General features: G+C 57.3%; 2 long non-coding RNA genes across 2 annotated transcripts; both read left to right on the top strand.

Moving 5' to 3' along the window:
- Window positions 1-4,379: 4,379 nt before the first annotated feature.
- Window positions 4,380-9,784, top strand: LOC142824237 (uncharacterized). The gene is made up of 3 exons (XR_012899164.1): window positions 4,380-4,993; window positions 7,541-8,401; window positions 8,698-9,784. It is a non-coding gene; the product is annotated as an uncharacterized LOC142824237 (long non-coding RNA).
- A 3,202-nt stretch (window positions 9,785-12,986) lies between these two features.
- On the top strand, window positions 12,987-21,611 carry LOC142824238 (uncharacterized). Its single transcript, XR_012899165.1, has 3 exons — window positions 12,987-15,481; window positions 17,151-17,274; window positions 20,588-21,611. It is a non-coding gene; the product is annotated as an uncharacterized LOC142824238 (long non-coding RNA).
- The last annotated feature ends 1,938 nt before the right edge of the window (window positions 21,612-23,549 follow it).

Raw genomic sequence — 23,549 nt, 5'->3', positions numbered from 1 at the left:
TGTACCTCAGTCTCTCTTTTGCACCCAACCTCCTTCACAGACTCTGCATTTCCTCCATTAATATCATGGAAGAGTGCAGCTCTCGACCACTTTCCAAAACCTTGGAGTTGCCCCCCCCCCCATCAAAAATTATTGCCCACCCCTTGTATAGACACTGAGATCAGCTCTAGGAAGACTCATCTTAAGGGACTTGCCCCAGCCCAAGGTGTTCACCTGCCTTGGGTGTGCAAACCTAACATTATATGAAATTTGCCTCTGTGTGTGGAGGAAAGTATGCCAACTTCCTGCCCCCTCTTTCCAGTTATAACCCCATTTATATAATTTCTATCACACCAGAAATAAGTTTGTTAGCTCCAAAGGTGTATTTAAGTGGTTAAAGAAAAAGCAAACAGAACACAGCAGGTTACAACCAAAATAATACAAAGCATGCAAACTAAGCTGGATTCACTAAACAAATTGGTTACAAGAAATAATTCCCCACCCTAGATGCTGTTTTAAATAGATTCCTTCACAGGCTCAGGGTATCTTTTCAGTTTGTGTCCAGCAGCCTTTCCCACTACTCCCTCAGTTTGTCTCTTTTGTCTCTCCAGGTGATTTCAAGTATCGCTTTGCGTGGGGAGGTGGGGGAGAAGCAAAGTGAAGACCCTGATTGTTTTGCTCCCCACCCTTCCATAGGATTTCCAGAAGGCAGTAATCACTTGTTCAATTCCCCCCACCTTCCAGTGGAAGAGTTCAGCAGTCTAAGATGGAGGTTAGTGTCAGGTGACTAGATCACCTGATTGTAGCATTATCCATGAGTCAGTGGCAGTATGGAGTGTCTACAGAAGTCCAAACCTTTTCACGATTCATTATCCTTGCTGATGGGCTATCAGCCCCGTCTGGCTTTTCCATTGTTGCACCTGAAAGGTTAGCAGTGGCCATCACCCAAAACAGCATAGCTGAAATAAGATACATTAGTCAATATTCCTGACTTATGACCTAGTCATGCAACTAGGAAAATTGTACTCAGTAAACTTTGTGGAAGTTATTTTCCATAAAGAATATGGTGTAATGTCACTCCCATGAGATTACTGTCAGAGGATTAATCACTCACCAATACACAGGGGCTGTGTCTAGACTGCGTCCCTTTTCCTAAAAGGGATGCAAATTAGACACATCGCAATTGCAAATGAAGCAGGGATTTAAATCCCCCCTGCTTCATTTGCATAAACATGGCTGCCGCTTTTTTCCGGCTTGGCGCTTTGCCTGAAAAAAGCGCCAGTCTAGACGCGGATCTTTCGGAAAATAAAGCCTTTTCCGAAAGATCCCTTATTCCTCTTAAAAGAAGGAATAAGGGATCTTTCGAAAAAGGCTTTATTTTCCGAAAGATCCCCATCTAGACTGGCACTTTTTGCTGGCAAAGCTCCAAGCCAGGCAGTCTGTCTAAAATCCATTTTTGGCTTTGGTTATACAACCCCCAAATGTTATCTCCCAGTCCATAGCAATCTCCGGTGGTGGAGCAGGGCCGCTGCTTGCGCTGGGGCCAGGGCTAGGCTAGCAGAGGACTGAGGGTCAAGATTGCCAGGCACAGAAAGAAGTCAGAGGGGCCATTGCTGGGCTACCAGGGGGCTGTGGGTGGAATTTGTCAGGCATAGGAAGAGGTCAGAGGAGCCAGGGCATGGCTAGCAGGGGCTGAGAGTCAGTTTTGCAGGACACTAGCAGTGCTGATGGTGGGAGGAAGGACCAGATAGTGCACTGCCTTCATGCAGAGTCCAAATGGGACCTGGCAGAAGCGGAAACAGGAAAGGGAAGGGGGACTTATGTATCAAATTCCTTGTTACTACGCACATGAGGGAAGTCACGGCCAGAGCAACCGCCACCATGCACACTCTCGTCCAGCCCTGCAGCTGCTCCTGCCAGGCATTACGTGCCCAAGGGCTGCCCTTTCAGTCACAGCTGGCCAAGACATTGTGCTCTCTATATGGCAGCCAAGCTGAGAGCTACCCACAAGACACTGGCTTATGCTAGCAATACCAGGCACTTGTCAGAGCCATGGGTCAGCCAGAGCTGACCACCCAGCTAATATCATCTGCCTGCCTCCACTGAGCACCCCCAATAGCACTGGGCTTGCAGGACTCCCCAGTAGAAGTGCCAGGACTGTGATCCTGGCCTCAGGCAGGTCCCAAGCCATGGGAGATCCAGAGAGGAGGTAGCCAAGCCAGACTGGGAACATGGGCAGGAGGAGGAAAAAAGAGCAATGAGGCAGGAGCTGCCCAACATTCTCCTAGGTCAAAGGGGGGCACCCCTACTTGGCTGAGAGGCACACTGACATGGCCTAGCCATGGGGCATGCTTGGGCTACCTGGGGACAGGTGTGTTCCTCAGCCTTGATGCTTAGCCACACCTGATTGGAATGCATCAGTGCCTTCCCCCAGCCAAACAAGGGCAGTGGCTTAGTTATGGCCATCATGGAGAGCTTGAGCCAATGAATAGATGGGGAAGAAGGGGATGGGGAACAAGCCTGTGAAGATTTGGAGAGGGGAGGAGAATGAAGACAGCCCAGGAGCTCTCAGCATATTGGCAGATGGGGCTGCCCAAGAGGTTTGCACCTGTGGGGACAGAGAGTCTGGTGTCTAGCCAGGTGCTGTACCAGGGGAAGGGCATTGAGAACTGCTGCCAGAGCTTGACCTGGGGCTGCTCCTGGCCAGGGTTAACTCTAATCCTGCTTGGGAGGGAGGGCTGGAGTTTGTGCAGACCTGGGACCCATCTCCAACCCTAGGATCTCCCCCACCCCCAAAAAGCTGTGTGTGGGGGGGGGGGGAGGGGTTCTGAAGAACCTGCTTTCACTAGGAATGGATTTGACCCAAGCTCTGACTGCCAGGTGGACAAGAAGCCAGAGTGGAATTGTAACTCTGGGACTCCATCCAGGCCAGTAACGAACAGCCTTGTTAGAAAACCTCAGCCTGCCCCTGACAGCCCTAGGTCATCTGCAGGTCAGACTGAAAGAGGGGCTCACTCCTGTCTAGGACCCTACCAAATTCATGTCCCTTCCTGCTGGTTATTTGGGGAATTAGCTCAGGTCCTTCCATGGGACACCTTTGCCATTGCTCCCACTCTGTGACCTGCGTTGCTCCCCAGACCACAGTGCCCCCCCCCCCCCCCCCGGCACTGCCCTCTGGGTGTGCCCTGCTCTGTTGCCTCCACCCTTTGAGGGGCCGGCAGCCCAGAATCCAGACACTCATCTTGGGGGCCTGCTAGTGACACATGTCCAGTCCCTTATGCCAGTGCAAACCGCAGTCTGAGCTGGCCACTTCTTTCAGTGGCAAGGGCCCCCCACCCCTCTGCCAGCTATAGGGTCCCTGGGTTAGGGCCCAGGCCCACCTGCTACTCTGGGTCCTGACCCAGGGTCCCTATAGCTGTCAGCCATTCACTGCTCCTCTTCTGTGGCCTCTTTTCCCTGGGCCTCTTCCATTGTAGCCCTAGCACTTTGTCTGCCCTTCCTATAGGGTCTCAGTCTGGCTAGATGCTCCTTGCCCTGCTCTGCCCTGCCACAGTGCTCCTAGACAGCCAGTCCACAGGCCAGGGCGAGAATGCCTCTTCAGTGCCCTTTATATATGGCCCCTGCTGGCCCTGCCTGGCTTCTGCAACTAGCCCCCTCCGGATTGACTCAGGGCATGTCAGCACAGCAGCGTTATTTCAATGTAGCAGAGGGCGCATCTGCACAGCAAGCCCCTTCCTTGGGAATAACGAGCTTCTCACTCTGCCTGCTGGCCAAGGGCTGGCAAAGGGTGAGACTGGGGCGCTCAGCCCGGAGAGGGGCTGGAGCCGGGGGCCACGTGGGGTGCGGAGCAGAGACAGCAGCTGGGGGCGATGGAAGCGGAACCGCTCCCACAATGCACCGCTGTGCTCACTCGAACGCTGTTGCAAGTCATGACGTCACACGGAGCGGGTCGCCAGAGATTCACGCCCTGGTGAAGCTGGGCGAGCGAGGCGCTGCGTGGTGAAAGATGCGGTTGGTGTCCCATCGAGCCAAGAGCGCCCGTCAGCCACTGCGACCCCCACGGCACCATGGGAGTTGTAGTGCCGCTGGGCCTGTAGCCCGTCAGCCCCTGCAGCCGCACGGCACCATGGGAGTTGTAGTGCCGCTGGGCCTGTATCCCGTCAGCCCTGCAGCCGCACGGCACCATGGGAGTTGTAGTGCCGCTGGGCCTCTATCCCGTCAGCCCCTGCAGCCGCACGGCACCATGGGAGTTGTAGTGCCGCTGGGCCTGTATCCCGTCTGCCCCTGCAGCCGAACGGCACCGTGGGAGTTGTAGTGCCGCTGGGCCTGTATCCCGTCAGCCCCTGCAGCCGCACGGCACCGTGGGAGTTGTAGTGCCGCTGGGCCTGTATCCCGTCAGCCCCTGCAGCCGCACGGCACCGTGGGAGTTGTAGTGCCGCTGGGCCTGTATCCCGTCAGCCCCTGCAGCCGCACGGCACCGTGGGAGTTGTAGTGCCGCTGGGCCTGTATCCCGTCAGCCCCTGCAGGCGCACGGCACCATGGGAGTTGTAGTGCCGCTGGGCCTGTATCCCGTCAGCCCCTGCAGGCGCACGTCACCGTGGGAGTTGTAGTGCCGCTGGGCCTGTATCCCGTCAGCCCCTGCAGGCGCACGGCACCATGGGAGTTGTAGTGCCGCTGGGCCTGTATCCCATCAGCCCCTGCAGGCGCACGGCACCATGGGAGTTGTAGTGCCTCTGGGCCTGTATCCCATCAGCCCCTGCAGCCGAACGGCACCATGGGCGTCGTGGGGCTCCGCGCGGCAGGGTGTGGCTGCGCACGCGGCGCTGGGCGGGCGGTGCCGCCATGGGAGGAAGGTCGAAGAAGCGCAAGGCGCAGCCAGGATCAGAGCCTGATGCTGCCAGCGCCGAGCCTGCCCCCGAGCGTGAAGGCTCCGGTTCTGCGCGCCGTGCCCCGCCTGGGTCTCAGCCCTTAGGCGCCCGGGGAGCTCCGCACAGCACGGCCCCACGTCGCGGCGGTGAGGGGGCTGAACATCCTCGGGGGGGCAGTTTGGGGGCCCTCTCCAGTAACAGTCTGCGGGGGGAGGTTTTTGCCATTCCAGGCTATGACGGGGGTGGCGGAAGAGGAAGTGACATCAGCAGTCTGGATGCCAAGCCTGGGTCGCTAGGGGCTTGGTCTCATTGTGCGTGAGTCACTCCCTGCATGAGCGATGCATGCCGGGAGTTGTAGTTTTGACAATGCTGGTTCCTCGGGTCCGAGCGTCACTAGTGTGTTGCAGCCCCCACCCCACCCAGCATGACAGCCCAGCCCTGCCCACAAACTGCATCACAGGCTGGCTCCATCCGACCCCTCCCTTCCTTAGCCAACCCCAGCCCAGCCTGCATCCCAATCCCCCCCTCTTCTCCAGTCCATTTCTAATAACCCCCAGTCCCGCCTGCACCCACATCAGTGTCCTTCCCTCCAGTCCATACTCTTATCCCAGGGGCCCCTCAGTTTCCCTTCCTCTCCACAACACCCAGCCCCACATGCACCCCCAGTCCATGCCCCCATTTGTGGGGTCCATCAGCCCTTTTCCTCCCTACGACATCCCCCAGCTCACCTTAACCTGCACCCTAGCTCTGTCCCTACGTTTCCCCTGTTCGTAGGACCCCCTTGGTCTAATTTGCTTCTTTCCCAACCCACAGTCCCTCCTCCCACGCTCCTATCCTACCAGCCATGGGACCTGTCAGCCTCCCTTATTCATTCTGTTCCTAGCACCCTGAACTTCCCCCCTCAGTCCTCCTCTTCCTCCCGGACATCCTCCAGCCTGCCATATCCTTCCCTAATCTGCCTCTAGTGGATCCCTCCATTCATGGGATCCCTTAACCCCCAACACTCCCCAATTCTTGTTCCCCCTTGCCAAGTTCACCTTCCCTGCCAATGTGGGGTCCTCAAACACTCCTCCACCCTGCCCTTCATCATGGGGCCTCTAAATCACCCCAATCCCTCAGTGCCCTTGTGTACTTAGATCCCTCCACGCAACAGTATAGCCGCCAATACAGGCAGTCCCCGGGTTACGTACAAGATAGGGACTGTAGGTTTGTTCTTAAGTTGAATCTGTATGTAAGTCGGAACTGGCATCCAGATTCAGCCGCTGAATCTGGACACCAGTTCTGACTTACATACAGATTCAACTTAAGAACCCCAGGCGTCCCCAAGTCAGCTGCTGCTGAAACTGATCAGCAGCTGATTCCAGGAAGCCCAGGGCAGAGCAACTCTGCCTCGGGCTTCCTGTAGTCAGCCGCTGGTCAGTTTCAGCAGCGGCTAACTTGGGGACGCATGGGGCAGAGCAGCTCTGGTGCTGCTGGGTTGGTCCAGTAGCGTGGCTGCACCTCGGTGCTACTGGACCAACCCAGCAGCACCCCAGCTGCTCTGCCCCAGGCGTCCTGATTCAGCCACTGCTGAAACTGATCAGCAGCGGCTGAATCGGGACTCCTGGGGCTGAGCAGCTGGGGTGCTGCCGGGTTGGTCCAGTAGCGCCAAGGAGCGGTGCTGCGGGACCAACCGGCAGCGTCCCACCTGCTCTACCACAGGCCCCGGGCTTTGCTCCACATCTCCCTGGTCTGCTGGGGGGGGCACTAGCTGCGTCCCCCCCCAGCAGACCAGGGGGACGCTGAGCAAAGCGGCACAGGACCTGGGGCCGGACCCGCGGCCGCTTCCAGATCAGCTGGGAGCGCCGCGGGTCCGGCCCCGGGTCCTGTGCCGCTTTGCTCAGCGTCCCCCTGACCGGAGATGCTGAGCAAAGCGGCGCAGGACCCGGGGCTGGACCCGCGGCGCTCCCAGCTGATCTGGAAGCGGCCGCGGGTCCGGCCCCGGGTCCTCCGCCGCTTTGCTCCCCGTCTCCCTGGTCTGCTGGCTCCCGCAGCAGACCAGGGAGATGGGGAGCAGCTTTTCTTGCCCCGGAGGAGGCGGGCGGTGGGACCAGGCGTCCCGCCACTCGAGTCCTCCGGGGCGAGAAAATCCCCGTTCGTAACTGCGGATCTGACATAAGTCGGATCCGCGTAACTCGGGGACTGCCTGTATCATAAATTCAAGATAGACATATTTATGTGGGGAACCTAAATTGCTTATTGAACGTCTCCATTGTTCAGCCCAGCTAAGACTCTCCCCTTTCCTGTCCTGCTGTCTCCCTCCACAGAACAGGGGGGAGTTTGCTTGGCATGCATTCCCCTCAGAGGTGGTCTCAGGAACCACAAAAAAGTAGGGCACACCTGGCAGTAGATTTCTTCACAGGCCATGAGCTTCTTTTATGGCATGGGGCCCTGTGGCATTGAGGCTGGGAAAGGGACAGTAGTCTACTCTGTAGAGTCACTGTTTTGGATACCGGCTCAATGTAGTCTACTCTAGCGTTACTAATTTGGATATCTTTCTACTCTAGCTGTATTCCTGCAGTGGCCATGAAAGGGCATGGCTGGTGGTAGGAGTCTGTGATATCTTATATGCGAGAAGAAGAGGTTATGCACCATTGCTGACTGAGCTGCTAACTTGTTTGTTCTTTCCCCCTTGTGCTGACTTCAATATCAAGGCATAAGAAGTCAACCACTCGAGTCTCTTCCCATCACGCGAAGGAAAGACAGCATGAATGAGAGCAGTAAGGTTGGGAATGATGAATGGGAGGCAAGAACTGTCCAGTTGAAAGCAGAGCTACCACCACTGTCACTGAGATAAGTGTTTAATTTAGAGAAATCTGAGCTTATGGCCCACCTGGATGCAGGTAGTGACGTGCTGTTTGCTTAGGAAGCCAGCCCTAGCTGAGGTTCCCGACTAGCAACTTTGGTTATGAGAGAAACGGGGTTTCCATTTGTAGGTGCTGCTCATTTCTTTGGGGAACAGTGTGTCCACCTTAGCAGAGACTTGGATTGAGGATGATGATGCTCAGTGGTGAGTTGTTTGCCTTCCTCCCACGTGTTTCTCTCTCCTCATTCTGTTGTGTTGGCCAGCAAGTTCTGTCTTTCTGTCTCTGCCTGTGTCTTTGTCCTTGCTCTGCTTCTGCTGTGTCCTTGTACAGCACACTTGCAGGCATTCCAGGTGAGCATCTCCACGGGTTAAGGGCTCAGGAGCCAACGGGAATAGTGCAGGTACGCCAGTCGCGCAAGGGAGAGCAGTGGTGCGTTATGGCTGACTGACTCAGTGTTCTTGTAGAGGGCCTGATACATAGGCGAGGGGGGAGGAGGAAGGGCTAAAGGATAGAATACCCACAGCCACAGACCTTAGTGAGTGAGAGCTAACGCTGGGCTTTTTCGGCCACCCTTGCAGAGGAATCAGTGCGGGGCCGTGGGCTGAGAAGATACCGTCCGAGATGGACTTGAGCTGCCTGGACGTGATTCTCGGAACACGTGAAGGGTCCTCAGCGTTCGGCCTTCCCATGGCTCTGTGTGAGTAAGAGGTGCGTGCTTTGAAATCTTCAAGCGTCCTGGCAGTATGTTTCTTCTGAGGCAGAGAGCTTCCTGCTGGGGCACGGAGCCTGGTGGCTTAGGGACTGGTGAAGGGGCAGTAGGCGGTTCAACAGAGCGTGGATAGAGATTCAAGGCCTCCTTTCACTGCCCGTTCCTGTAGTGGCAACGGGAGGGGGTGGCCGATGGTGGGAGGCTGCGGTGCGATGGTGGGAGGAGAAGCGATGCCGCGTCCTTGCGGACTGAAACGCTAAGTTGTTTGTTTTTTCCCCTCCGCTGTGTTCGGTAGCGAGCAATAAGAAGTCAACCCTCCCGGTGTCCTCCCGTCTGGGGATGGAACGGAAACGAGAACAGCGAGTTCGGGAGCTTGATCGAAGCGAGAAGCGTCCGTCTGGCAGCGGAGCAGCCATCGCTGACAGGGAGATAAGTGTCGAGTCTGGAAATCTCTCAGCTTACGGCCCACTCGGGTCTAGGAAGGGAAGTCACGTTTGCTTAGACAGCGAGTCCGAGCGGAGGTTTCCGAGGTGCTTCCTTGGTAGTGGGAGAAACAGGGCTCCCGTTTGTCAGGGGTGCTGGTTTCTTTGGAACACGGTGTCCTTCTCAGCAGATGCTTGGCTCGAGGAGGAAGACGCAAGGTGGTAAGGTTTCTGGCTGCCACTCATGTGTTTCTCTCTTGTTGCTCTCTCGTATTGGCCAATACGTTCTGTCTGTCTGTTTCTGTCTGTGTCTTTGTCCTTGCTCTGCTTTTGCGGTGTCTTTGTACAGCACACTTGCAGGCATTCCAGATGAGCATCTCCAAGGGTTAAGGGCTCAGGAGCCAACGGGAATTCTGCAGGTACGCCAGTCGTGCAAGGGAGAGCGGTGGTGCGTCATGGCTGACTGACTCAGTGTTCTTGTAGAGGGCCCTATACATAGGCGGGGGGGGGAAGGGGGAAGGGCTAAAGGATAGAATTCCCACAGCCACAGACCTTAGTGAGTGAGAGGTCTCTTCAGTCACGCCGCTCTCGGGTCTCGCTGCAGGGAGGGATTCTGGCGCCACTCTCGGGTCGTGCAGCTTGGGGGTGTCTCTAGCGCCGCTCTCGGGTCTCGCTGCTGGGGGGGAGGGGTCTTTGGGGCCACTCTCAGGTCGTGCTGCTGGGAGGGAGTCTGGCGCCTCTCTCAGGTTGTGCTGCTGGGGGGGTCTCTGGTGCCGCTCTCGGGTCATGCTGCTGGGCGCTGTCTCTGGCGCCTCGCTGGGGTGATGCTGCTGGGGATGACTCTGGCGCCTCTATCGGGTCCTGCTGCTGGGGGGGGTGGTCTCTGGCTCCGCTATCCGGTCGTGCTGCTGGCGGGGGTCTCTGTTACCACTCTTGGGTCGTGCTGCTGCGGGGAATCTCTGGCGCCGCTCTCGAGTCACGCTGCTGGGGGGGTTTCCGGCGCCTTCTTGGGATCATGCTGCTGGGGGGGGGTCTCTGGTACCGCTCTCGGGTCGCGCTGTTGGGGGGGGTCTCTGGTGCCGCTCTCCGGTAGTGGTGCTGGGGGTAGGGTCTCTGTCTCCACTCTCGGGTCGTGCTGCTGGGGGTGGTCTCTGGAGCCTCTCTCCGGTCGCACTGCAGAGGGGGGGGTGTTACTGGCCCCGCTATCAGGTGATGCTGCTGCGGGGGGTCTCTGGCACCTCTCTCGGGTTTTGCTGCTGGGTGGGTGTCTGGGGCTGCTCTCGGGTCGCGCTGCTGGGGGGGGGTCTCTGGGGCCGCTCTTGGGTCGCGCTGCTGTGGGGGGGGGTCTCTGGCGCCACTCTCGGGTGATGCTGCTTGGGGAGGTCTCTGGCGCCGCTCTCCGGTAGCGGTGCTGGGGGTGGGGTTTCTGTCTCCACTCTCGGGTAATGCTTCTGGGGGGGTCTGCGGCGCTGCTCTCGGGTCGCGCTCCTTGGGGGTGGGGTCTCTGTCACCACTTTCAGCTCATGCTGCTGGGGGGGGTCTCTGGCGCCGCTTTCAGGTGATGCTGCTGGGCGGGGTCTCTCGCGTCGCTCTCCAGTCGCACTGCTGGGGGGGGGGTTGTCAGCCGACGGTCAGGGCAGTGAGTCCCTTATTACCGGCTGAAGTTCTTTTAAATTGTGCTTGGTTCTGTTACAGCAACTGAAGGAGTCAGGTTAAAGCTTAAACAGTTACTATTTTATTGTTACAGGGTAAACTTAGTTGTTAAATGCTACTGCTGTGTTACAGATAACACAGCCACTACAAAGGACAGGACAGAAATTACACTAAGAAGTCACTTACAGGTACCATGAAACCCTTTTGGTTCTCTGAGCTCTTATTAAATGCATGCAAAATAGACACATAGCAGGTATATATTCTCACCCCTGTGTTCCAGACTTGGCGTGGCCAGCGTCTTTCTCTCAATCCCTTGGGAAGAAGTAGGGCGAGATTGGGCATCCCACAGACCTCGGGAGACCATCAATACCTGCCAGCAGGTATAGATGATTGGAGCTCAAAGGGGGTGGGCTACTAAACCCTCTTTATATCCCTTGGGTCACAAAGGCTTCTTCCTGGTCTCAAGTGGCCAATTAGGAAAAATGGCTTTGAATGCCGAGTTTCCCATGAAGGGTGTAAAGCATAAATCACACCTGGGAAAATGCAGACAATGGGCACCTCTGGTATGTGATGGGCGAAGATTCCTCTCCTGGGACAGTGCAGGCGTGTCAATTACTGGTACTAGCCATCAGGGCGACGGGAGGCCCCAGGTCGTCAGCTAGCCCATTTACTGTCTGGTTTCTGTTTATGGTAGAGTCAGGGACAAGCAGCACACCTGTGTTCCCAGGGCATCAAAGGCTGACTGCCTTTCTCTTGCTCTCTGGGGGGGGGGAAACAAGATGGGGTTTGTGGAAAAACAAGATGGGGTTTGTGTCTGGCTACAGGGGTCTCTGGCTCTGCTCTCGGATCGCGTTGCTTGGGGGGGTCTCTGGTGCCGCTCTCCGGTCTCCTATCTGGGGGGGGGTCTCTGGCGCCGCTCTCGGATCACGTTGCTTGGGGGGGTCTCTGGTGCCGCTCTCCGGTCTCCTATCTGGGGGGGGGTCTCTGGCGCCGCTCTCGGGTGATGCTGTTGGGGGGGGGCGGTATCTGTCGCCGCTCTCCGGTTGCCCAGCTGGGGGTGTCTCTGGCGTCGTTCTCTGGTCGCGCTGCTGGAGGGGGGGTTCTGGCGCCACTCTCGGGTGATGCTGCTGGGGGGGCGGTATCTGTCGGCTCTCCGGTCGCACTATTGGGGGGGGTCTCTGGCTCCCCTCTCAGGTCGTGCTGCTGGGGGGGGGGAGATCTCTGTCGCCGTTCTCCGGTGATGCTGCTGGGGGGGGCTCTGGCGCCACTCTCGGGTCGCACTGCTGGGGGCGGGTCTGTGGTGCCGCTCTTGGGTCTTGCTGCTGCGGGGGGTCTCTGGCACCTCTCTCGGGTTTTGCTGCTGGGTGGGTGTCTGGGGCCGCTCTCGAGTCGCGCTGCTGTGGGGGGGGGGGGTCTCTGGCACCGCTCTCGGGTGATGCTGCTCGGGGAGGTCTCTGGCGCCGCTCTCGGGTGATGCTGCTCGGGGAGGTCTCTGGCGCCGCTCTCCGGTAGCGGTGCTGGGGGTGGGGTTTCTGTCTCCACTCTCGGGTAATGCTTCTGGGGGGGTCTCCGGCGCCGCTCTCGGGTCGCGCTCCTTGGGGGTGGGGTCTCTGTCGCCACTTTCAGCTCATGCTGCTGGGAGGGGTCTCTGGCGCCGCTTTCGGGTGATGCTGCTGGGCGGGGTCTCTAACATCACTCTCCAGTCGTGCTGCTGGGGGGGGGTCTCTGGCTCTGCTCTCGGATCGCGTTGCTTGGGGGGGTCTCTGGTGCTGCTCTCTGGTCGCGCTACTGGGGGGGTCTCTGGTACTGCTCTCAGGTCTTGCTGCTGGGGGGGGTCTCTGGCGCCGCCCTCGGGACTTGCTGCTGGGGGGGGTCTCTGGTGCCGCCCTCGGGTCGCAATGCCGGGGGGGTTCTTTCGCGCTGCTCTCGGATTTTGCTGCTGGGGGGGGGTCTCTTGCTTCGCTCTCGGGTCATGCTGCTGGGGGGTCTCTGGCGCTGCTCTCGGGTTGTTCTGATGGAGGGTGTCTCTGGCGCCTCTCTCGGGTGATGCTGCCGAGGGGGGTCTCCGGCACCGCTCTCGGGTTTCGCTGCTCGGGGGAGGTCTCTAGGGCCGCTCTCCAGTGGCGCTGCTGGGGGGGGGGGGTCTCTGGGGCCACTCTTGGGTCGCGCTGCTGTGGGGGGGGGTCTCTGGCGCCGCTCTCGGGTGATGCTGCTCGGGGAGGTCTCTGGCGCCGCTCTCCGGTAGCTGTGCTAGGGGTGGGGTTTCTGTCTCCACTCTCGGGTAATGCTGCTGGGGGGGTCTCCGGCGCCGCTCTCGGGTCGCGCTCCTTGGGGGTGGGGTCTCTGTCGCCACTTTCAGCTCATGCTGCTGGGAGGGGTCTCTGGCGCCGCTTTCGGGTGATGCTGCTGGGAGGGGTCTCTGGCGCCGCTTTCGGGTGATGCTGCTGGGCGGGGTCTCTAGCGTCGCTCTCCAGTCGCGCTGCTCCCGGATCGCGTTGCTTGGGGGGGTCTCTGGTGCCGCTCTCCGGTCTCCTATCTGCGGGGGGGGTCTCTGGCGCCCCTCTAGGGTGATGCTGTTGGGGGGGGGGGCGGTATCTGTCGCCGCTGTCCGGTTGCCCAGCTGGGGGTGTCTCTGGTGTCGCTCTCTGGTCGCGCTTCTGGGGGGGGGTTCTGGCGCCACTCTCGGGCTCTCCCCCCCGTGCCTCAGTTTCCTCCTCTGCAATCACCTCATCCCCTGCCCTGGACCTGGCACGTGCCTCTCGCTCCCCAGTGGGGCCCAGGCTGCGCTTCAGCCCGGCCGGACACTCCTGCCCGTCACCCGCAGGACCAGCCGCAGCCCCGCCCCCTAAACTGCGCCGTGGCCGGTGCTCCTGCCCAGCTCCAACCAGTCAATCTTAACGGACTGCTCTGTCAGCAAATGGGCTGTGATTAAAGGGCGCGTCCTTTATCTGAGGCGACCAATAAGCTGACCTGGGAATGATCTTAACGGACTGCTCTGTCCGCGAATGGGGTGTGACTAAGGGGCGCATCCTGACACTGCTGTCGGCCAAAAGGCTGTCTCTGGTGGATCTTAACGGACTGCTCTGTCCGCCAATGGAGCGTGACTCAGGGACGTGTCCTAATGCAAATGTTGTACCAATAAAAGCAAGCAGGATCTTATGAGGGGGATAAGGCAAAAAGCCACATTTATTGTAAAGATAAAGAATAAAGAAAAGATAGAAGCAAACAACGTTGTTTAGCTACTTAGTCCTATCACTGCTTAACCCTTATACACTTATATAGATAAATATTCAGTCAATCATTCATCCATTCATTCAAGTTCTGTGTATTTGTTATAGTTACCAGCCTGGAAGTTGCTTGTGACAGAATACTGGCCAGGTATTCTGTACACAAGTGATGGGAGTGGGGAGCGCAGTCCTGATCAGATGCGCATCTCAAGCTCCTGATGGGCTGGCAGCAGAACCTTGGACTCTGACTCCATAGTCTTTTAGTCCAGTTCTTATAGGAATTTCTTCCTATGCCAGTCTATGGGAATTGCTGCATCATGCTGATGTCCAGGGTGGCTGCCAGGTGCTCGTCAGTGATCTCATCGGGTGGATCTCCAGTACTTGGTTTTCTCCACTTGACACCTTTTGGTTGCACTGGCACCTGACGCCTTCTTCAGCCCTTTGTTGCTGCATTCTCAGGCTGGCACCTCTCAGAACCATTCATTCATCGTCCAAGCACACTCTCTCTTACGTACATTCCCTAATGAATGTTTCCCATACAGTATAATAATACAAGAGTTGTAGTTACAAAAGTTTCTGGGTGGCATTTCTTAAAACATTCTCTCTCTGAGTGCTGAGTTAGTTACTGTTATAGTTACAATGCTTCACTGTGCGATTAGGGTTAAGTGCTTCACAATGCTTTGAAGAGAACGGTTGTCAATTGTGTAACAGTAAGTTTGAGCGTGCCCTGGCGCACAGAGAGGGGAGCTGTTTCTGGCTACATAGTAGTATATTTTTAACAGTTTGAAGTTACATGACCTAATATTACATTCCTAACAAATTATATTCTAGAGAGGCAAAAATGTTTAGATTTATAATTAAACAATCCTAACAAATAATAATAATAAATCTAAACACTTATCAAGCTTGATAACACTAAATCTAAACACTTTCACAAGAATAAATCTAAACACTTCTATGCTTCTTCTACTTAAACTTCTACTACTTAGACTTTTAGTTGTGGGGAACAAATTCTGGGGAGTCACTTCCACTTGGGGGAATCATGTTTAATACTTGACTATGTTATCCCTACACTAAGGCTGGCCGAGAGACTGTCCCAGACTGATCATAACAGACTGTTCTGTCCGCGAATGGGCTGAGAGTAAAGGGCGTGTTCGGAATCTGTGGCGCCCAATCTGAGGCTGTCCGAGGTGACTCTTAACGGACTGCTCCGTGCGCCAATGGGCGGTGACTAAAGGCGTGTTCTGGGGCTGCTGGCGGCCAATAGATTGTCCGGGGTGGATTATAACAGACTCTTCTGTCCGCGAATGGCCTGTGACTAAGGGGCGTGTTCAGAGGCACCCAATAGGCTGACCCGGCTGCATCTTAACGGACAGCTCTGTCTGCGAATGCGGTGTGACTAGGGGGAACGACCTGCCACTGCTCTCGACCAATAGGCTGTCCGGGGTGGATCATAATGGACTGCTCTGTCCTGGAATTGTCTGTGACTTAGGGGTGTTTCCTGGCTGTGTGCCAGCCAATCGGCTTTCGGAAGACAGCCTTGGCTGAGGATAGTGTCGCCCAATGGGCTGTCAGCAAAGGGGATCCTGCCTCTGGTTCGGCCAATGGGCTGTCGCAGGGGGGCGTTGTCTGACTGGGCGGCCGGCGCCGCCATGACAGGAAGGTCCGAGGAGCGCGCGGAGGCGCGAGCGAATCCTGGGTCCGAGTGCGAAGCTCCCCGCCCCCAGCCCGCCCCTTGTTGGTGTCTGGCCCGGGGGAGGAGGGGGCGCGAGGGAAGGTGGGTGAGAGGGCTGGGGGAGGGGTGTCTGGCCTGGGGGAGGAGGGGGCGCGAGGGAAGGTGGGGGAGCGGGCTGGGGGAGGGGTGTCTGGCCCGGGGGAGGAGGGGGCGCGAGGGAAGGTGGGGGAGCGGGCTGGGGGAGGGGTGTCTGGCCCGGGGGAGGAGGGGGCGCGAGGGAAGGTGGGGGAGCGGGCTGGGGGAGGGGTGTCTGGCCCGGGGGAGGAGGGGGCGCGAGGGAAGGTGGGGGAGCGGGCTGGGGGAGGGGTGTCTGGCCCGGGGGAGGAGGGGGCGCGAGGGAAGGTGGGGGAGCGGGCTGGGGAAGGGGTGTCTGGCCCGGGGGAGGAGGGGGCGCGAGGGAAGGTGGGGGAGCGGGCTGGGGGAGGGGTGTCTGACCCGGGGGAGGAGGGGGCGCGAGGGAAGGTGGGTGAGCGGGCTGGGGGAGGGGTGTCTGGCCCGGGGAGGAGGGGGCGCGAGGGAAGGTGGGGGAGCGGGCTGGGGGAGGGGTGTCTGCCCCGGGGGAGGAGGGGGCGCGAGGGAAGGTGGGGGAGCGGGCTGGGGGTGGGGTGTCTGGCCCGGGGGAGGAGGGGGCGCGAGGGAAGGTGGGGGAGCGGGCTGGGGGTGGGGTGTCTGGACAGGGGTGAGGTGTAGGAGCAGGCTGGGTGTGAGGGGTCTCAGTGGAGGGTGTGTGTGAACAGGCTGGGGGCGTGGGGTCTCAGCCTGGGAGAGTGAGGGGCCACTAACTTCTTTCATAGTGCTGCCAGCACCATGGCCTGGATCAGCCTCCCGCTGCTCCCATTGGCAGGATATTGGCAAATGGGAGTAGCAGGAAAATCCTCCAGGAAGCGGGTCCATGCCCTGCTGTGGGAGGGGGAGGAGGAAGGGAAGCGGCAGTGTGCGGAGCCGATTCTAGCTCCGCTTCTTCCTTGCAAGCTGGATCCGGCAGGGAGCCTTGGGGCTTTTCCCCCACCCCCGCCCTTTCACCTCCCCTCTCCTGTGGCGTGTGAGAATGGAAGAGCGTCATATAGAGAGTTAACTTTCTTTTAGGAGCAAACAAGGAATTTTTCCTTTTTTTGAGGGAGACTTAGGACAGGTTATTTAGAGCTTGTCAGAAAACTTCAGATGATGTCCAGTAGCAGACACCAAGAAATGAAGAACCCGTCACTTGCTTTGGTAGTTTGTGCCAGTGGTGAATCATCCTCCCTGTGAAGTATTGGTGCCCTATGTCCAAGAGGAACGTGTCTGGTTTCACCTTCCAGCCGCTGGCTCTTGTCCTGCCTTTCTCTGCACCGTGAACCGGCCCTTTGGTACCCGACATGTTCTCTCCGGAAAGGCCCTTAGACGCCTGAGTAACGTCACCTCTCAGCTTTCCTTGTACAAGCCAACCACACGGCGCTCAAGAGCAGAGGAGAAGGACTTTCTCTGCAGCCCTCCAGACTTTTTGCTCTTTGCTGCCCCGTCTCTAAGTTTCCAACAGCTTTTCAAAATGTGGCCCCTGAAGCAGGCTGCAGTCTCCAATCTCAGTCTCATGGACGCTGCATCACCTCCCTGCCCTGCTCGCTTCTCTGCTCGTGGGGCGGAGCTGGCGGGCAGGGCAGCGGGTAGGTCACAGCTCAGCCTCGCAGGGTCAGTGATGCGGCTCCCCCGGCTCCTTCTTTTTCTGCTTGTCCAGGGCTGAATCCACTCGCCCCTCAGCAGGAGCCAGGTGATGGGAAACGTGCGTCTGGGCAGGCTCTACACGCTGCTCCAGTTTCACGCCATCCTCGCCGACTTCCCTTCCTGCTCCGTCGCCCCGGGTAGGTGGCAGCAATGGCGGGAGAGGCCCTCTAGAAATGGGCATGGGGGGGCTCTGGCCCGGCTGAGAAACGGGCACGGGGCGGGGGGGACATTAGAGCTGACGCTAGAGTCCCCTGTTGCCCAGGCTGGGCGGGGAGGGCCCCCCGGCGTACCAGAAGCCCACGGGCTAATCAGACTATAGAGGGTTTGTGGATTTAGGGTTTCTGCTCCAGAGGCCGTGGTGCCTCAGGCTTTAGCTGAAGGAGTTACAGCAGGAGGATTTTGCTCAGGAAGGCCAGGCAGGAATAGCTGGTGGGCGGGAGGGGTGCAGCCGGCCAGGCCTGCGGCATGGACAGTGGAGTATCGGCGGGTGACGCTAGGGATGTTCAGTGGAGCTGAATCAACGACCGTAATTTAGCGAATATATCCCGCACCCGAATATACCCTACAGTTTTTTCTATTTGAGTAAAAAAACCTCTTTTATACCCCGCACACGAATATAACGCGCAGAGCATACAAGACTTTTCTGTGCCGGGGGTATATTTGCTGGGGTATGTTTATGGTGCGGGGTGGGGGGGGATAGCCACTCACCGCCCCAGGTTCCAGCACAGCCGCTAGCCTCCGGGCGGGGGAGCGCTCACCGCCCAGTTCCTGCCCAGCCGCAGGAAGGGGCAGGGGCGTGAGCACAGGAGGGAGGGGCGGGGGCACAGGTGGCTCTCCATGGCACTGGCTCCCATTCCCCCCATTTTACTGCTGATAGAGAGGCGTGGCGCGGAGGGTGAGGGGGGCAGATGGAGCCGGTACCTGCATGAAGTTTCAAGCCAGCTCCCCACACGTGCCAGCTATGGGAGGCAGCAGTGGCAGGCGGGGTGGGGGTCGTCAGGGCTCACTGCGGACGGAGGCAGCTGCGTGAGATGCCGGGGTAGTGTCAAAGGAAGCAGTCCGTGCTGGGGGTGGGGGGGCTTCCTGGGAGTGGGGGCTGGGAGCGCACTGGCTGCTGGCCCCACCTCAGGAGACTATCGAATAGTCATGGAACCGACAGTATTTTGTGCGCTTCCAGGACTATCCACTTCATGGCTGCCTAACGTCCCTGCTTGCCTTGCGGTCAGCGCGGGCTGGGGATTTGGATGGGGAGGGTTTGAAGGGGATATGCTGGTAGGGGTCCTGGATTTCATTTCTGTTGCTATTGGGTTGGAAATAGCAGAGTAAATATGCCTTATCAAGGTAACGTCACAGCCAGATCCCAAGGGAAGTATGGTTCTGAGGCTGGCTAGACCATCGGGTCTGAGTTCGGTAGCAGGCAAGTTAGTTGAAACAATAGTAAAGAATAAAATTGTGAGGCATGTAGACGAACATAGTTTGTTGGACAAAAGTCAACATGGTTTCTGTAAAGGGAAATCATGTCTTATTAATCTATTAGTGTTCTCTGAAGGGGTTAACAAACATGCAGACAAGGGGGATCCAGTAGTAGTTCTTCGCGTAGTGTCCCAGTGGGTGCTCCACTGTAGGTGAAGGGTCGCCCTGAGCCTCAGATCAGAGCTTTGTATAGCAGTTTCCCCTGTTGAGCCACGCATGCCCAGGAGGCGTCTCGAGCCCTTCCCGCCTCCTGAGGTTCCTCACAAGGTTCCTCACCAAAGGCTCTTGTGTCAATTCCATGGCCATGGGAGAAGAGGGAAGGTCCTTTCTTGGACTGAGAACTGGTTAAAAGGCAGGAAACAAAGGGTAGGAAGAAATGGTAAATTTTCAGAATGGAGAGGGGTAACTAGTGGTGTCCCCCAAGGGTCAGTCCTGGGACCAATCCTTTTCAACTTATTCATAAATGATCTGGAGAAAGGGGTAAGGAGTGAGGTGGTAAAGTTTGCAGATGATACCAAACTGTTTAGGATAGTCAAGACAGAAGCAAACTGTGAGGGACTCCAAAAAGATCTCACCAAACGGAGTGATTGGGCAACAAAATGGCAAATGAAATTTCATGTGGATAAGTGTAAAGTAATGCACATCGGGAAAATAACCCCAACTATACGTACAGAATGACGGGGGCTACTTTGGCTATGACAAATCAGGAAAGAAATCTTGGAGTTATTGTGGACAGGTCTTTGAAAACTTCCACACAGTGTGCAGCGGCGGTCAAGAAGGTAAATAGGATGCTAGGAATTATTAGGAAAGGGATAGAAAATAAGACCCAGAATATCTTACTGGCCCTGTATAAAACTATGGTACGCCCACATCTTGAATACTGTGTACAGATGTGGTCTCCTCACCTCAAAAAAGATATTTTGGCCTTGGAAAGGGTCCAGAAAAGGGCAACTAAAATGATTAGGGGTTTGGAACGGGTCCTATATGAAGAGAGGTTAAAGCGACTGGGACTTTTCAGTTTAGAAAAGAGGAGACTGGGGGGGGATATGATAGAGGTCTATAAAATCATGAGTGGTGTGGAGAGGGCAGATAAAGAAAAGTTATTTATTAGTTCCCATAATAGAAGAACTAGAGGACACCAAATGAAATTAACGGGTAGCAGGTTCAAAACTAATAAAGTGTTTCATGCAGCGCGTAGTCAACCTGTGGAACTCCTTGCCAGAGGAGGCTGTGAAGGCTGGGACTATAACAGAGTTTAAAGAGAAGCTAGATAATTTCATGGAGGTCAGGTCCATAAAAGGCTATTAGCCACAGGATAGAAATGGTGTCCCCGGCCTCTGTTGATCAGGGGCTGGAGAAGGATGGCAGGAGACAAATCGCTTGATCATTGTCTTTGGTCCACCCTCTCCGGGGCACCTGGTGCTGGCCACTGTCGGCAGACAGGCTATTGGGCTAGATGGACCTTTGGTCTGACCCAGTACGGCCGTCCCTATGTTCTTATGTAGATGGTATCACGAGTCCACGAAAGCTCATGATCCTAGCTACATTGTTTGTTAGTCTATAAAGTGCTACCAGACCATTTGTTGTTGTTTTTCTTTTATTTCCAGATGCTATGAACTAGCATCCCGTGGCTACCTGTCACCCCTTCAGTCATGACAGCATTTTAGTGTTTAAGACGGTATTATCTAGGGTTATTTTTAGTTACTACTTATGCTTAAGGCTTTTTCCGCCTTGTGTCTTTATTTGGCTCGAGTACTGTCTTACAGGCTCATTGCATTATTGCCTTAGATATAAATTAAGCATCACCTAGCAAATTAGTCCTGCAGGCACCAGTGCTAAGGGGGACTGGAAGTTCTTACTGTAGTCTCTAATCCAGCGTTTCTCAAACTGGGTCGCAAGCCCCAGGGGGGTCGTGAGCAACTTGGGGGGGGGGTTGCAGCTGGATTGGGTTTTTCACTTGTGACCCCTCTCCCCCAGGCTGTGAAGAGCGGCAGGGTGGCGGAAGGCAGCTGCCAGCAAGCCGCACAGCGTGGCCGGGGCCATGGGACTTCAGGAGTGTGGCTCAGCTGCAGGAGGCGGCAAGGCAGCAGGAGAGTGGGATGCGGAGCAGAAAAGAGGCACAGAGGAGAAAGAGATGGGGGAAAGGAGCCTGCAGAGGGGGAGGGCGTTAAGGACTGCACGTGCCATGAAGGAAACCCAGGAGGGCAAGGAGTCTGGTGAGAAGGGGGGGGAGGAAGCGACCCAGGGCAGTGAGGGTGGGTGGCCACACAAATTCGTTTAGCATTTTAGGGGGTGGTGGTATCACGAATGTTGAGAACCTCTGCTGTAATCCATGTTCCAGCAATCACTTACATGAGTTTAACATCACGTTTTTATGTATGTTTTACCCTAGAAATACACAAACCTTTTACTTTGGAAATAAATCTAAATGCCTGGTGTTCTGTTCATATTCTTTTGCACGGGTGTTGCAGTTTATTCATATTTAAGAGCTTCTGTTTTAATTTATTGCTCACCATTTTAGAGTTAGATGTTATCACTGACTTTTTAGCTGTTCTGTTCCCAGCACTTATCAGCTCAGCGGTATTGCTCGCTGCTGGCTGGTTAGGGGCTAAGCTCACCACACCAGATTTAGTGGTTTTCTCTAGGAATGTCAACGTACAGACGACTACACGATTAACCAATAAGCCTCAAGTTATTGGTAAATCCTGTTGATTACACGCATTCTCCCCTCTCACCCGCTGTCTGTCAGAGGCAGCAAGGAGGGAGGAGGCGTTAGCTGATACCTGTGGGAAGACAGCTTTTATCAGCTAAGTCAGCTTGTCACAAGAAGGGAGGTTCCAAAGAGGCTGCAGAAAGGCTGTTCTCAGTGGTGACAGATGGCAGAACAAGGAGCCAATGGTCTCAAGTTGCGGTGGGAGAGGTCCAGGTTGGATATTAGGAAAAACTATTTCCCTAGGCGGGTGGGGAAACACTGGGATGGGTTCCTTAGGGAGGTAGTGGAGTCTCCATCCCTAGAGGTGTTTGTCTCGGCTTGACACAGCCCTGGCCGGGTTGATTTAGTTGGGATTGGTCCTGCCTAGCGCAGGGGGCTGGACTTGATGACCTTCTGAGGTCTCTTCCAGCTCTATAGTTCTAGGATTCTGAGAGAGCGTCTGCACTGGCATGTGCTTTTACGCAAGAGCATCCGTGCCAGTGTGGACGCTCTCTTGCGTAATAAACTCCGATGGCCCTTTTAACCATCGGCCTTTCTTGCGCAAGAAATTCCTGTTACCTGTCCGCACTGGCCTGTGCCGGAAGGGCTCTTGCGCAAGAGGCTTCTTCCTGAGCAGGAGCATCCTAGTTCTTGCGCCAGGAGCCCTGGTTGTACACAGGAGAACATCAGTTTCCTTGCGCAAGCACACACGGCCAGTGTAGACAGGCAGCAAGTTTCCGCGCAAGAGCGGCCGCTTTGGCGCGAGATGGCGCCAGTGCAGACACAGCCTCAGTGTTTTCAAACCGGACGCAGCCGAGGCAGCCCCCCCCCAACCCGCCTCACGCTGCCCCGCTGCACTTTGTAAGGCAGCAGCAGCATCTGCCTGTCCCACACAAGCCTGCTGGGCAGTTGGGTGTCTGGGGGGGGGGTATTTGGTGGGGGGAGCTGACTGCTGGGGGTAGGGAGGAGCAGAGTGGGGGGGTTGGGGAGGAGCAGACTGAATGAAGAGTTTGGTGGGGGGAGCAGAGTGGGGGGTTTGGTGGTGCTGGAGTAGACTGCAGGAGGGGTTGGGGGAGTAGAGTGCGGGAGGGGCAGAGTGGGGGGTTGGAGGGCAGACTACAGGGGGGTTTGGTGGTGCTGGAGTAGACTGCAGGGGCGGTTGGGGGGAGTAGAGTGCAGGGGGGGCAGAGTGGGGGGTTGGGGGGCAGACTACAGGGGGGTTTGGTGGGGGGGCAGAGTGGGGGGGTTTGGTGGTGCTGGAGTAGACTGCAGGGGGGGTTGGGGTGGAGTAGACTGCAGGGGGGGCAGAGTGGGGGGTTGGGTGCAGACTACAGGGGGGTTTGGTGGGGGAGCAGAGTGGGGGGGTTTGGTGCTGGAGTAGACTGCAGGGGGGGTTGGGGTGGAGTAGCGTGCGGGGGGGGCAGAGTGGGGGGTTGGGGGCAGACTACAGGGGGTTTGGTGGGGGGGCAGAGTGGGGGGTTGGGGGGCAGACTACAGGGGGGTTTGGTGGGGGGGCAGAATGGGGGGTTGGCAGGTCCTGACGCCACAGGACAAGCCGGCTGGGCAGTTTGGTGGCGGGGGGGGGGTCTCTGAGGCGGGGGGGACCGAGGGGAGCAGGGAAAGTAGCCGCGGTGGCTTGTGGGAAACGTTCCGTGCCCCAATCCGCAGCTCCCATGGGCTGTTCGATTGGGCGGGAGCAGCGGAAGTGACATCACAATCCAGCCACTGATCCAAGGGTTGGTCTCGCGCGGTGTCACGCCCAGCATGAGCGATGCATCCTGGAAGTTGTAGTTCCCACAGTGCGGCCTCCCGGGGCGTGTCTCAGTCCGCCCCGCCCCAATCATAGCCACGCCCCTCCCGCCCAGGCCGTCATAGCCACGCCCAGCGTGTTCCAGCCTCTCCCCGCCCCCAACTGCATCGTAGGGCGCCCCCGCAGCGCTACTCAGGCCCCGCCCCTGTCTGCCCCTGCCCCGCGGTATTCAGTTCCCCCTCCTCTGCACAGCCCCCCCCCCGAACTGCACCCCCCTCCCCCACCTTCCACCCGACCTGCATCCCCCGCTCCATTCTACACCCCCCACCCAACCTGCCCCTGTTACCCCCCCCAGGCCATTCTACACCCTCACCCAACCTGCACCTGTTACCCCCCCCAGGCCATTCTACACCCCCCACCCAACCTGCACCTGTTACCCCCCCAGGCCATTCTACACCCCCCCCACCCAACCTGCACCTGTTACCCCCCCCAGGCCA

Source organism: Pelodiscus sinensis, unplaced genomic scaffold (genome assembly GCF_049634645.1).
Source record: "Pelodiscus sinensis isolate JC-2024 unplaced genomic scaffold, ASM4963464v1 ctg237, whole genome shotgun sequence".
NCBI lineage: Eukaryota > Metazoa > Chordata > Testudines > Trionychidae > Pelodiscus > Pelodiscus sinensis.
This window is presented reverse-complemented; position numbering and strand designations above follow the sequence as displayed.